Here is a 14,976-nt window from a genome sequence, read left to right on the forward strand (position 1 = left end):
GTAAGAGTTGACTGCTATTGACTATTTTTGACTTTGTTGGGTCAAACATTCATTTTTTTATTTTTATTTTTTACCTGCTATATCACACTATCTAGAAAAATATTTGAAGGACTCCCCCAAATTGCTCCCTCTCTAATGCCCTCCTGGCAGATTTCTTTGAATCTTCCTGAGATGGTTGAAGATGTTATTCACCGTCAGTGTAAGTCCTATTTCTCTGTTATACCAACCCCCATAAAAAGCAAACAAGCAAACATGTTTGCTGATGAAGTGTATTTATGCTGTTTACTATGAAATGTAAGGAGGAAATGAGCCCATATTTGCTTCTGACACATTTGCAACAAGGAAAGAGACTTCCACTGGAGGATCAAGGAGAAAAGCTGGGAAAAGGGGGAAGAATGAATTGTAAACTGCTTCAAGTTAATCCTCATTTTCCTTGTAAGGTATAACAGAGTCCTAAGATTCTTACAGAAATGCATATACTGGGGACTTAGATATCAGCCTTAGATACAGAGATACAGGACTACAAGCACAGTATTAAGGAGAAAAGATAAACTTGCTTTTGCCCAGTATGTATTATAGGTTAGTTAAGCCATGCTTTATTTCCACACAGTCTTGTGACCGTGTTGTTGATTTGCTTTTTCTAGTCATAAAGATTAAACATTTATCAGGACTACATTTCCCTGCATTGCCTGCAGCCTTCCCCGCTTTAATCGCTACAGGTCACTTTGCATTTGGCTATGTCCTTCTGCTTCCTTTCCCTCTTCTAAATTCGGTCCTGTCAAATGGATTAAAGAGTGACTGCATTTATGCCAGAACCGTAACTGACATGGAAGACCACAAAGCAGCTATCAAATATTCAGGAAAGTGGAGGTCATGAGAGGTTGTTGAAGTACCTGTGATCTTAAATGACAGAGAGGGGCCAGGACTGGGCCCATTTCATGGGTCAAAGATGGGTGCTTGCTTTACTGTCAAGACATACACCAGCTCCGCAGGCCACTCAAGAGCCCCAGATCACAATTTTAACATACAGCTCAAGGAAAATACAGAAGAGGTGATTGGCAAAAGTCTGCCAGATATAAGCTGGAGTGGCAAATTACGGAGCTGCGTATGACAGCAATTACATAAATCTGAAAACTGTCTAATACTATCGCCAGTGACCCAGGATTCAAAGTCCATTAAGCATTGTTTTTTCCAATTGAACTGAACTAATGGAAAATAATTGCTACTCTGAAAAAGGTCATACATGAGGTAATAAAAAAGTAAGTGTTATACAGTCACTATTTATACTTTACTCTAATTTGAATTTATAAATTGCTGACATCTGTTATAAATGGTACATTTTCCTTCCAAGCACAGAAATTTCTGATTACAGGTTTTCCCCTGTCACTATCATGATTATGAAAGTAAAAAAAAAAAAAATCAGGAAAATAATCTACATGGAATTTGTGAGGTGCTCAGGTATTCATCATTAATGGTGCTTTTCACTCAACAAATTTAGGCATTAAAAATGAAGCAAGAAAACTCCAAATAGTAAAACACACCAAGAGCTTGCAAGATCTCAAAATCAACAGCTGCCAGAGTTTTCTGTCACAGAATATCCACAGGGTTGTCCTCATTTACAAATTAAAGTTTTAAAATAGTTTAATTTTAGCATATAGGAAATATTCAGAAAGACAGAAACTCTACAGATATTTTAAGTATCAAAATTAGCATCTGCATGATAGCAAATTTGTAACTCAGAATTCAACCATAAGAGATGACAATAGAAAAGCTACTGCTTTTGCATTTGCAAAACAGTTTAGTAGTTGAGAATCTTGAATTATGATGATGCATATTTTTTGTCAGTAATTTACATGCACATAAAATGGTTTGCTGGATTTAGTATTCATATGCACACAAAATCTAGAAATATTCATATGATGTATAAGCAACTTAAGCTAGAAGTTTCTCGACAACCAAGCTGCTGCTTTATGGTTGTGTAAGCCTGCTAGTAGCAGAACTGCATTTTAAAATAAGTTGTATTTGTAGGAACAAATAATTTCATTGACTTGTAAATGAGACCAGGATACTCAGAATTCCATTTCTAGTAGGTGACCTGAAAAACCAGAACACAGCTATTAGTATGACGTTATAAACATTAATTGCTGTTGCTGTAATAGATGGTGCACACATTCCTCTAAGGTTATCCTGGCTGGATCTCAAAGGTCAAACATAGAGAGAAATTGGGAAAAAAAATGACAGAAAGACAATATAGCAGAGACATGAAATCAAAAGAAGCTCATTTGCTCACCTGCCCCATCCAGCCCATTAGCTGAAGTCTATGTGAATAGGCATTATTCACACAGGTGATACAGCTTAGTGGGGAGAACAACACACTGGGGATTTTGAAACCGTGGCTCAGTTTCTGGCTCGGGCACTTGCCACTGGAAGATTGTAAAAATCCCACTCAACACCTCAAATTAGAATAACTAAATCCTGTTTGTAAAGCTCTTGGCTACTTATAGATTAGAGGCGGTACATCAGAAGAAGGTATTACTATTATTTCAGTATGATCTGAAAGTTGAAAGGAACATGAAAATCAGGGCGTCTCTAGCCATTCCACTGCTGAGGATGCTTAATTCAAGATAATCGGGGGAGATATGATGCTGTTTTGGCTGTAGGAGCCCAGGCGCTGACAGGGGGATGCAGGGCTCCTGCGTGAGGCAAGGCCAGGGCTGCTTCATGCCAGCCCCAGCTGGGCCCAAAAGCCAAGATGGTGGCACCTCAGATGCTGCACAGCCATGAGGAGTAAGGGAGAAACGTGTGAGAAACAGCCTTCTAAACACCAAGGGGAGAGAAACAGCCCTGCACACACCAAGGGGAGAGAAGGAGGAGGGGAAGAGGCGATCCAGGCACCAGAGCAGGGATTGCCCTGCAGCCCCTGGAGGACCCCATGGTGGAGCAGGTAGCTCCCCGCGGTCTGTGCCCATGGCAGGGGGTTGCACCTAGATGATGTTTAAGGTCCCTTCCAACCCCAGCCATTCCATGATCCCATGGAAAGACCCATGGCAGAGCAGATACCTGCACTTCAGCCCATGGAGAGGACCACGGCAGAACAGGTAAGTACAGTGCAGTCAGTGAAGGAGCCCTTGCTGAAGCAGGTGGATATTCCTTGAAGGACTTCAGCCCATGCACGACACCATACCAAAGCAGAGGAAAAGTGTGAGGAGGAAGAAGCAGCATAAAGGAACTGTTATGGACTGACCACAACCCCACGTCAGGGGGACAGGTGGGCAAAGGAGCTGGAGTGAACTGACCGTGAGCCTGAGGGAAGGAGCACAAGGGAAGGTGTTGTTTTAATTTGCCTTTGTTTTGCACTACCCAAGTCTATTTCAGTTGGCAATAAATTAAACCATTTTTCCCCAAGCCGAGTCTGTTTCGCCCATGATGGCAATTGGTAAATTATCTCCCTGTCTTTACTTTGACTCACAAGCTTGCCCATCTTGTTTTCTCCCCCTACCCTGTTGAGGAGGGGGAACAAAAGAGTGACTAGATAGGCATCTGCCAGCTGGCCAAGGTTAACCCACCACAGATGGGTTTCGTATTTTGAATATTTAGGTCTGATCCAGCTAAAAGTGAGTGTTCCCTGAATGAAGAATAAAGAATCAAGGCCTCTGTAAACAGCAGACTGAAATAGACAAGAAATTTCACACTATACAAGATTTTTTGTTTAATTTTTGATGAATTCACAGTGTATTAAGTATTGAAGCAGAAAGCAATCATTTTAAATTGTTGTATCAGCAAGAGCAGCATGTAACCATGGTAATTAAAACAATGTTATTTAAAAAAAATTAGAAAAGACTACTCAAGAAGTATAAAGAGGAAGTATCCAAGAAAGAACATCTTTCTTCTGATAACTACATTTCTGTAAGCCTGCAAAATTATTAAAGACACACATTTTTTATTCCTGCTAAAGAGCTAGTTGAATATGCTACAGAATTATGATTTCAATTAAGAATTAAACAGGGAGGTTGCATGAGCAGAACTTCAAGGAGCGTTAAAGCACATCACTGTTAGATCGCTGGCAGAATATTTTGACCAGGATTCTGCTACTCCTGGTATTGATTTCATTACCCTAATTCATATTTGCAAGTGTTCTACTAGATGAACAGTTTGGAACAGGGGAATACAAACAAACAAACAACAGAAACACCATAAAAAATCAGGTCTTTTAAGAGTCAAAGCAGAAGGTGCTCAGATTCCTTTGAAGCATTTAGGTCCACCAAAGCCCTTTCAATGAGCACTGCATCTGATACCACAGTTAAGAATACAGGTGATAGGAGTTGGAGGGACTGGTCCCTCATGATGCAAACAGTCATTGCTTCGGAGTGGAGAAAAAACTTTATAGGTTACAGTATGGAACGGCTTAAGTGGTAATTTATATAATGATGTTTATCATGGTATAAATGCAGTCTTGATTTAACTCTACTGATCTGAGGCTTCTTCTAACACCAGCTTGTGAGGATAACAGAAAAGATACCATTCTTCAATAATATAACAAGCTAGCCAGAAAACTATCAATGGAGAAAATCTGGTTAAGAAGACAAATATCCCTTACCCTCTCCAGCATGGTGTAGCACAGCATTTCCCCACAGACTCCCAAGATGCTAAAGGATGGCTGTAGTGTCTTTCTGCGTACAGCAGAGGGTCTTTAACAGTTCCCAGCCCATTCTGAAGCCCATTAGCAAAAGGAGGCAGTGAAAGGCAAGTTTTGTCTTAACAAAACAAGAATCTGGGAGAAACCGTACTGTAGGTGAAGGAGGTAAGACAGACAAGTCTCAAGAACTCCCAAATTTCCCATCAGATATGAAAATGTCACCAAGAAAAGTCAAAATGTGATATTGTTGCTAAAAACAGGAGGTTGAAGCATATAAGGTTAACCTCCTGTCATATCCAGGGAACTTCTCATCCTTAGTGAAACTTCTTAGTTAGAAACTTCTCATCACTCATGCTTAGTGAAAGCTTCAAGTGAACTGGAGTCTGTGATAAGAACCAGACGTGCCACGTCTCATCAGAAAGCCAATTCTCAGTAGTGGCTGATAGTTTAATTCAGCAGACTCAAGACATATGAAGAAACAGCTGAATAAAGATAAAGGCTGTTTATTTGAATTAGGATTTGGCTCAAAATGTCACCTGTCACTAGAGGGAAGCACTGCATGTCAATGCTGTAGGTGAAAGACCAAAACAGGTAGTGTTTATGTGTGCCGTGCAATGTCACATCGTGGATTTGTAAGAGGGCTTTAAAAAAACAACCAAAAAACTTAAAAGCTGAAACTATGATTACAGAGTTTCTGTCTTCTACAGAGGGTAGTCTAAAGCATAATTACGGCATCTATTTTCCCAGTTTATGCCAAACCACCTACCCAAATTTTTTGTAGATAAATTTTCAATAGTAAGTGTAAAAATACATACAAGAAGTTAATTACAAATGGCAGAACAAATCCTTGGGAGGCTTCTGGCAGCTTCACAAGCATTAATCGTGATCCACATATAAAAGTATTCCCCAGGAATTCACATAAAATAAGGCAGTAATTCCATCTACTATTTCCAATGTCATGAAAAAATTGCCCTAGATTCATACCTGTTGTTTATGGTGTTGCTAGAATTGCTGCATAAAAGTAAAACCTAATTACTAATATGGACATGTTATTCCTTAAAGTATGTTCAGCAAAGGACAGGATTACATACTTGACTGTGTGTTGTAGAAATTACCACAATATTACTCTTGTTGTACAATAAGTACAACAAGAATGCTCTTTGAAACTACAGTAAGTGCACCCAGTTGCTTCAGCAGAATTTGCACCTAATTTTAGAAGTAGAAATAGTTATCTTGATCTTAATGTAAAGCTATTTCTTAAGTCAAGAGGAAGGCACATGGCCACCTAAATGATTACACCAATAGCAGGGAGGCAAGGGGATAAGGTGCATGAAGGCTGTCTTACATAAACACAAAATTACTTTATTCTTGCCTGCGGCTCTGTCAGAAACGTCCTGGAAAAATAATTCCTAAAACCTGTTTTGAGCTTTCTCCATTTCCTTTAGTGAAGAGGAATGAAGAAAAGCATCTGAAATATTCTGAAGGCAATCAACCAAAACAGATTAATATAGAGCTCCCTCCATATGACAAAGTAATAACTATTAAGATAACCATACAAATGAAAATGCCATTACTAAAACTTAATTATCAGTCAGAAAAATGCCAGACAGTATCACAGACATCACTAAAACACATTAAGTCCTTTCGAAGTCCTTTTTTTTTTTTTTTTTTTTAGTTGCAAAAATTAAAGGATTTCAGGATTTTTGTTTCTCAATAAAGCTATAGCAGTGTACAAAGAATGTGGGTCTTAGTGCTCTCATTGTTATCTTGCCTGTATGAAATCGGTATTGAATTTAGAGGTAGGCATAGCTTTTTGTCTTACTAGTACAGAAATGTATCAGAGATCTGCAGATTTATCTCTTGTGTAAATATGTTTTTATATGCATTTAAGTCTGGCAGTCTACATGGCAACATTAATGATTGCATTTCAATTTAAAATGTATCTACACATCCAAAAATTGAATGAGGCTATGTCAGTATATTCATTTTTTATCTTGAACTCTATTGTTAAGAAATATAGAAAAGCAATATATTAAAGAAAATACATATGTTTTTCTAATTTCTTGAAAACAGTCAAAACAGCTAAAAAGCCTATTTGCTGTTTGGTTGAAAGAGAACTGGGTCCATGTATGAGCTCTGGGAAGAACGTAAAGAAAAAAACACAGGCTGTATGAAAATGCAAACTGAAGAAAAGCAAAGAAGGAATGCAATCAGGATGAAGATTAGCACAGCAAAACTCTGCTTTTATTGAAAACACAGTTTCACAAACTACAGGATTCAGGATCTTGACTTCTATCAAGTTCTCTTTATTGATAAGCAATGATGAGAAAAAAAAAGTGCTGTTCATATGACAGCTGATTTACAGAACTGTCCTAAGTCACTGCAGACTGAAAATCAAAGCCAGCTTGGTGGTCTAGGCACGCTTACTTAGAGTAGCTGTAATGGCAGGAAGACATTCCCAGCCTCTGCGGAGGAGAGGCCACCTTATGGCACACAGAGTGAGAGCTAACAGGTGAGCATCCTTGCTGTTGAGCAGAGTTTAAACAGTAGCAAAGAAAAGGCTGAAGTTTAAGGAACAGACACTGTAAGACAGATTTCAAAGGAGAAAAAAAAATATATATATTTTCTTTACAGAAAGACTTGTAAAAAAAAAAAATATCTGGCAACTTTACTTAGTTATTGTTCTAATCTGAAAAGTATACAGAAAGCACAATCCATATGTTTGTTTGGCTGAGAAAAGTCGTGGCTTTTCAGTGTGAGTTTGTTTCTGCAAATAAAATAATTTTCAGCACTATTGTGGAAATAGAAAACTTAACTTTTATATTACGATATCTGAGGTTGAAGAAGAGCAGAAGACCTTCATATAAATCAGATACTTATGGTCTGAGGCATATGGCAAAATAAAACTGGTACATCATAAGGTTTTCACTCCTTTTGCAAGTCACGCTACTTTCTAAAATGTGTTTCTTTCACTTGCATCCAAAAAACAAACATCTTCATCAGATGGCAAATGGCTCACCTTGTGACTACAGGCTGACATCCCAATCTTGTATACTAAAACGTTGCCTATAGTAAAACACACTCTGTCCTTTTGATTCAGGCAACCGGATACCTAATGCACACATCCAGGGGCAGAATTCAGCCATGTGAGCGTGAAAGAATAAATCTACCCTTTCAACAGAAGACAAATTACAATGCCACAAAGCTAAGCCAAGCATATTGCCTTGGGTTCCTGCAAGCTGCTTGCAACCTGTTCACCCACAAGTCCTAACGTAAGGAGACGAAGGACTCGAGGCCCCTGTACCTACAGCAGCCCCGAGGCCCCGGTATCTGTCAAAAAAAGCAGCACATTTGGAATATTTTTCAGTTCAGTTCTCTTTTTCGTTAGGCTCATATTTTCACCTAATGGATTTCCGTTACTCCACATAATGGTTCTTTAATCTTTCATACCAATTTCCAGCATGATAAAACACCGTCAGCATCCACTTCCATTGAATATTTGATGATCACTTAGCTCTCACAAGGTGAAAAGTTTCTGTGACTTGTCCTGTAGGCTTTGTATGTTTTGTTAAATCTTCAAAGTACACTAAAGATTGTTTCTGCCTTAAAACTTAGCTAGGTATGTTTTGTGATACAGAATAGCTGCTCTGAATTATATCTGAGAAATGCATTCCTTCAAACTAATGCATGAACATTTAATATGTCACAAACAAAGACCAGAGCACAGAGCTTTGTTCTTATCCATTATTTTAATGCCTTTGGCATCGAATTGTCTATGCTACAACAGAACATTTATTTTATTAGCAAAAGTTATAAATGTGTTCCCTATCAAATTATATGTATCTACCTTCTCCATCTTTAAGAAATAATGTTGGCAGTTGATTTAGTCTGTAAACTCAATCCAAAGGCATCTCTGCCTGGGAAAACATCTCCAGTCCTCCCAAGCTGTGCTCTCTTTGCCTTTTTGGCAACATAGCCCTGGAAGTTTGTGACTTCCTGCAGATTGACTCGTAGTAGGTTTGGTGCTAACATTATTCCTGTCTTGCATGTGCTCCCATGCGGTTCTTCAGGAAACCGCACAGCAAAGACAACAAGATGAGTAGATAGTTGTGATAGTCAAGCAATGAGGCTGTGCCACCAGACTGATGACATATTTAGTCTTGCAATCTGTCATAACATTTTCCATTCCTCTGAACAAGCCAGTTTTAACCGCTCGTGTTCCTGCAAACAGAGGGCTGGCAGCATCCTTTACCAAAGGGGAGCACACTGGGTCAGCTCCGAGACAAAACATTACCCACATTTATCCACTGGGCAACAGATGCAATCTATGGGAATCACATGGCTTCCACATCTGATAGAAGACAAGGCGTTAAGTTTACAGATCATCGTATTGGAAAACAAAAGAGTAATGAACAAAGAATGCTGAAGACTGAGATTTCATGATGGATGTCAAGGTTCCCCAGGGAGTCTAAGGCTGTAAATGTAGCACTGAAAAGGCATTACCATTCCACTCCACTTGAAGTTAATGCCATAAAGACACGCTAATTGAGTGCAGAATTCATTCCATATGTGCAACCTTTGCTTTGCAAGCATATAGATGCACCAGGAAGATAACACTTTCTGGAACACATTGATTTCTTTTTCTAGAAGGCATGGAAATATGAGTGTATTTCCTCCTTTTTCCGTTTTTCACTGTAAAGTTTTCTTCAGCAGCCTAATGAGTAGGTAACGATACCTAGATATATAAAGTGAGAATTGCTTGAAAGCCCCATGGCTTTGTTTTCAGATGTCTAAGTTCACCTTATTTTGGAATAAGGTGAACTGCATACCTAACTGGAGGTCTGTATCAAAGACATCTTCAGCAAAAACTCCTCATTTATTAGCAGTTTTGATGAGGAAAGCATGCAAATAGTTTCAGGTTCATTTAAAAGACAGGCATATCCAAGCCAGTTCTATTTCTCAAGTGAAACATGGAGTTTCAGGGAGAGAGCAGATCTGCACATATGCCCCGTCTTGCTTTGCTTTTGCAAGTAGCATCGTGCTAAAATACCCAGACTTTGTGGCTCAGTCACTATAAACATGTAATTAGAAGTAAAGGTCAAGGATGCCCGCTGCAAAGCAGTGCACACGTACAGACATGCCGTTTGTCAGCTGGGAGCATGTGACTGACATCTGCTAACACTGCTCATTGAGAAGCAGCACGCTCTCACAAGGCTGATATTCCTCACAATTTGCAGGTGAGAGCTGCAGCAGCTGCTGATGCATGTGGTGGCACGGGGAGCTGGCAGTGATGGAGCGGCAGGGGTACCTCCCATTATCAACAGAGCAGAGAGAAGGGAGACTCGACAGGTGATAGCAGGATAGCTCTGATGATGAGCAACCCCCAGCATCATACATGTATGAGCACTTGATCTGGAACAGCCACTGTCATCTGCTGCCAGGCCTCAACTCTCTGCACTCTCCAGAAGAGCTGCAAAGCCCTTCGGCATTCAGGATCCCCCTTCTCCAAAATGATGCCATTACTTATGTGTTAGCATTACTATATAAAGGAGTATTTTTCATGAGCCAGCGTGCTTTCATTGCATTATCTCAAGTATTTCCTAAACTTAGGAAGTTCAACTGATAGGAAAGATGTATTCTATTCAGCCGCTTCTCTTGTGTTAAAATGCGTTCTCATACATTGAAGAAAAGCTTCCTATTTCTTAGTTTAATAACACTCTTTTTTTTTTTTTTTTTAATTGCAAATCGTATTTTAAAACAAGATTCTTCTTTTTCCAGTAGTGCCTACAGATCTGCTGAAGAAATGTGTTTACATTTATCCTCTGTATGTTCTCTTTCTCTGTCCCTCTTTTACAAAAACAAACAACAAATAAACACTGCTTTGAGTCTGCATGGCACGTAGCTCTGGTTCTGAACTGCTGGTTGCACGAAGCCTACCACTCTGCTCATGCCACAAGGAAACAAAATCAGCTCTCAGGAGCTCACACAGAAGAGGCTGAGGTAGAGAACATTTATTTTGTATTATGAATTACAGCTTGAAAGAATAGAGAGGGATAAGAGATGTGAGATAAAAACAAGAATAGATTAATATATTATTGAAGGACTCAAGACGACAAGTGAGAAACAGCATTTCTAACTTTTTCATTAGTTCCTCACATACCATATTTGACAGAATTACTGCTACATTTGCTGACACAATCCACTGCCCTCCAGACATCATGACAGTAATGTCCCTGTCAAACCTGACACCTGTTTTTCATTTCCAGACATTGATTCTCCGCCTTATAGCCAATGTATTTCATAAGAATAAACTGTTACCATTACCAGCAAAATATTGATTAGAGCAACACTGAAATCCCTAACTGTAAATTTATTGCCTTAATTTCCAGTAGGTTTCATTAGTTATCTTCAAGCAGATGAAGATGTAAAGCAGTCATTAACATATGTCAAGCAAAATGTTAGCTAGACTCTCATGTATGTATTAAAGTTTAAAGAAAACAATGAATAAATAATTACTGCTACATAATTGGGGAGAAACGAAAATGAACAAGCACCTGTTTAAGGTCAAAGGACAGATACTCATCATCCCATCAGACAACAGTAAGACACAGACTTCAGAGCTAAGTAATAACGTGGGCAGAAGTCGACAAGGAAAGGCTGTAACTCTTGAAATTGCCGAGCATAAAAGAAGCCAAAGCTCTCCCACATCGTCCCCTTTCAAGGCACTGTACGTTCAGCTGACCACCGAGGCCAGTTCTCTCTGTCTCTGTGGTACTACCCAAACCCAACTTCAGTCCCTGAGCTTCTGAAAGCCTACATGCCCAAGTCATTCTGGATAAACAGAATCCTACCTCTCTGGCCTCTGTTTTTCTTATATTTTCCCTGAAATAGCAAGAACACCTTCTGATATTTTTCTCCTTACCCTGATATATGCTGTTTTCAGGCTCCCATGCATTATTTTATTATATTTAACCTCCCCATGATATTAATCTGCCCTACACCAGTATCTCTACAATCAAGACCTCCTAATTCCCTCCCCATTCACTAAACTTGTACTAATTATCTTCTTCATCTCAATTCCTTTACTGTTCTTGGCATGGATCAATATTTTCTCTCTCCTTGGAAAATGTGTTGTGTTGTGCTTTTTTTTTGCCACCATTTTCATGTTCTATCCCCAGCCCTTTTTGCTGTTGCTCTTTAGGTTCATGATGCTAGTTAGCTACTGTAGAAAGGTTTCACAACACTCTTGAATGGTACTACAACCATTTTTATGTTTTATCTTTTCAGCGGGTGCCTTATTTTATACGTGCAGGTTGAAAACTTGTGCCTATAACCTTACGATTATTGAAGATCAGGATCAGAATTAGCTTGTTAAAGTGCAGAGCACTTTGCCAGGCAGTTTATGACTGAAAGCTCTTCTGAGTTTTAGACACACAAGGACACTTTCCACCACACCGTGCATCTCTGGGATGAACAAGACCTCTAAGAGATCAAGAGTACTCTTGTTTTTCTACTCTGCTTAAATAAATAATTGCTTCTCCTTTCAGTTATGGATCATCACCATCAGACAATTGTACACCTGAAGAACAAAGTGGGAGATTTTCAGTAGTAACAAATAGTCTTACTTCTATAAATTTAACTGTCCTGGTTTAATTGACTAAAAAAGCCATTTAAGTGCCTATACTAAGGATCAGAAGCTTAACTTCTTTGGCACAGCCTCTCCTTTTGCTAATTATAGCTCAACAAAGAAATGCATGGGAATGCACATATTAGATGTGTGAACAATGTCATCTGTACACATGAACAAGTAGAATTATAACTGGCAATTTATAATGACTTGTGAGGTTATTTTCATGAAACATACATCCCAGAAGCATCTGAAGTCTCAATACCTTGCATATGCCAACATTACAAGGGCTCTATTTACTTATAAGAACACATTTCTCATTATGTCATCCCAGAAAGCTTTCTCTGTCTCCTCCCTATACCATGTAATTCCTCTATTTCATCTTATTACTTAAACAAAGAAGTTATTTCACTTAAAAGAAAAAAACATATTTTATATTTAAAATGTACATCTAAAATTAATTTATGCAATTTCTTTAACTTGAACAAACTTGTTCAACTTACAGTTGAACTTATAATGCACTTACAATGCTGCAGCTAGGAATGCAAATCCTATACATTCACACTGCACTTGTATATATAGAATAAACCACATTTCATTCATTACTCACATATTATGACCCACAAATGTAAGAGACAAATAACCGTAAGAAAAAAAAGCTAAAGCTTGGCTATTTGTTTTTGTCTAACTCTACAATATCCTGAAGCCCTTAATAAGGACAGACTAAAAACTCTTTGGAAATCAACAACAGATAATAGTTAGATGAGATCTCCGTCATGAAACATGTAGACTGTGTGCAAACTGCATAAAATTCAGACAGTACTATACAGGTTCCTAAGGAAACAAAAATGCATATATTTTTCAGATTATATGCAAGCCATTTACACTGCTAATGTTGATATGCATTTCAGCCCAAGAAAAATGCACAGTGTTCGTTATGACTGACAGAGCTGTCAATAAAACCAGAGAGACAGGTCATTACTCCTTCAATTTACAGCCCGTAATACATATTTTGCAACCTGTAAAAACATTATGCTTTGTCCTATTCTGCTGTGCCGGTGCAGTAGCTTATGCTTGGGCAGACTGACATTTTTCTTTTGAATGCTGCAGAGGATCAATACTGTAATACAGAAGTAGGGGGATGCAGTGGGGGACTCGCAGAAAAACTGCACTTGGACTGTGTGTACGAAACATGTCCCAAGAGTCCAAAGAGTAATACAGATACATGTGCAGCAAGGTCCTAATCTGCAACAGGAGTCTGTTTACAGAGACTGGACTGTTATTTCTTTTAATAACCCATACAATTCTCATAGGTCTGTAAATCTTGAAAAGGAGATTTCACCTTCTTTGGATGATTAAGGAGTTATCTGAGTTCTTGGCAGAACCTTAATTTTCTCCATCAAAAAAAAAAAAAAAAAAAAAAAAAAGTGAGAAACAACTGGAAAATTCCTTGTACTTTCAAACCTTGCACACAAGAAGGAAGTGTATGAGAAAGCTGGTCAAATCACTAAGCACAGATGCCTGCCAGAAACACACAGAGATACAATCAATAGGGCACAGCAGAACTGTGTAACTAAGCAAAGTGGAGCAAAAAGAATACCAAAGAGAAAGCAGAATTGCTATGAAACAAAAAGCAGTCAGTATGGACATAAAGGCAACTGAAGTATGTAATGCCCTGTTTTTGTATTAGTCTCCACTAAAAAAAATCAACTCTAACCTAGTGGTTATTAAAAATACAAATCCAGGGTGTAAAGCTTTTAGCCTACAGTAGGCAAAGAACAGGCATGCTGAAGGGTACTCAGATAAGTTAGATAGTTTCAAATGCTCTAGGCCTGTTGCTCATCCTGTTTCCTTCAAAATTGACTGGTGGTATATCCAATATATTAGCATTTATTCTGGGAATCATACATAAGATCTCAAAAATGCAAAAATAATGTTTTTTAAAGGATATTTCTAAGACTTTTAAAGGAAGATATATGAAGAATTATCAACATATAAGATGAACAATCAGACGAGGCATAACACAAAACTCCCTCTCAGTTCCACCAACTTAGTGGAAGTCGACACGAGAATTGTCAAGAACATGTCGCATGGAAAATTACATATGGAATTGCTCAACCTCAAGTCCAACAAAGCACGACGCAAAGTCTTGCACTGAGACTGAAACAACCACGCATACCAGGACTGGTCAGGGACCAGCTGGCTTTGTAGCAGCTCTTCAAATCGAGAGATCCTGCTGGACGGAGAGATGAACGGGAGACAGGACGTGTGCCCTTGCTATCTGAGAGTAGAAAAGTTTGCCATATGAGAGTAGAAAAAACAAAGAGGAGGAGAGGTGATGCTCATCTTGGAAATTCCAGCTTGCTATAAAAACAAAAACAAAACAAAACAAAAAAAACCAACAACCTCTTCACAACGGTCAAGTGCTGTAAGCTTCTCAAGGTTGCCCAGAGAAGCTGTGTAATCTACAGCTTTAGAAATATTTGAAACATGATTGAAAAAAAGCCCCAAGCAACCTGTGTCAGACTTTTAAGGTCTGCTTGGAGATGGTAATATTACTGAATGACTGCCAAAAATCCCTTCCAGACAAAACCTTGCGATGATTCTTTGATTTCATGACTTAGCAGCAATATCACATGTGAAAAGAGCAGCACTGCAGCGACTACTTAGGACTCCACTAGAATGCAATGGTCTGTCTAAGGCACTGCAGTGG

The 14,976-nt window shown here is 38.7% G+C and overlaps 1 protein-coding gene across 10 annotated transcripts in view; it reads right to left on the minus strand.

Moving 5' to 3' along the window:
• PTPRM (protein tyrosine phosphatase receptor type M) overlaps positions 1–14,976 on the minus strand; it is a 465,329-nt gene that overhangs the window by 229,198 nt on the left and 221,155 nt on the right. The gene's annotated exons all lie outside the window — the stretch shown is intronic.

Source organism: Aythya fuligula, chromosome 2 (assembly GCF_009819795.1).
Source record: "Aythya fuligula isolate bAytFul2 chromosome 2, bAytFul2.pri, whole genome shotgun sequence".
In the NCBI taxonomy this organism is placed as follows: Eukaryota; Metazoa; Chordata; class Aves; order Anseriformes; family Anatidae; genus Aythya; species Aythya fuligula.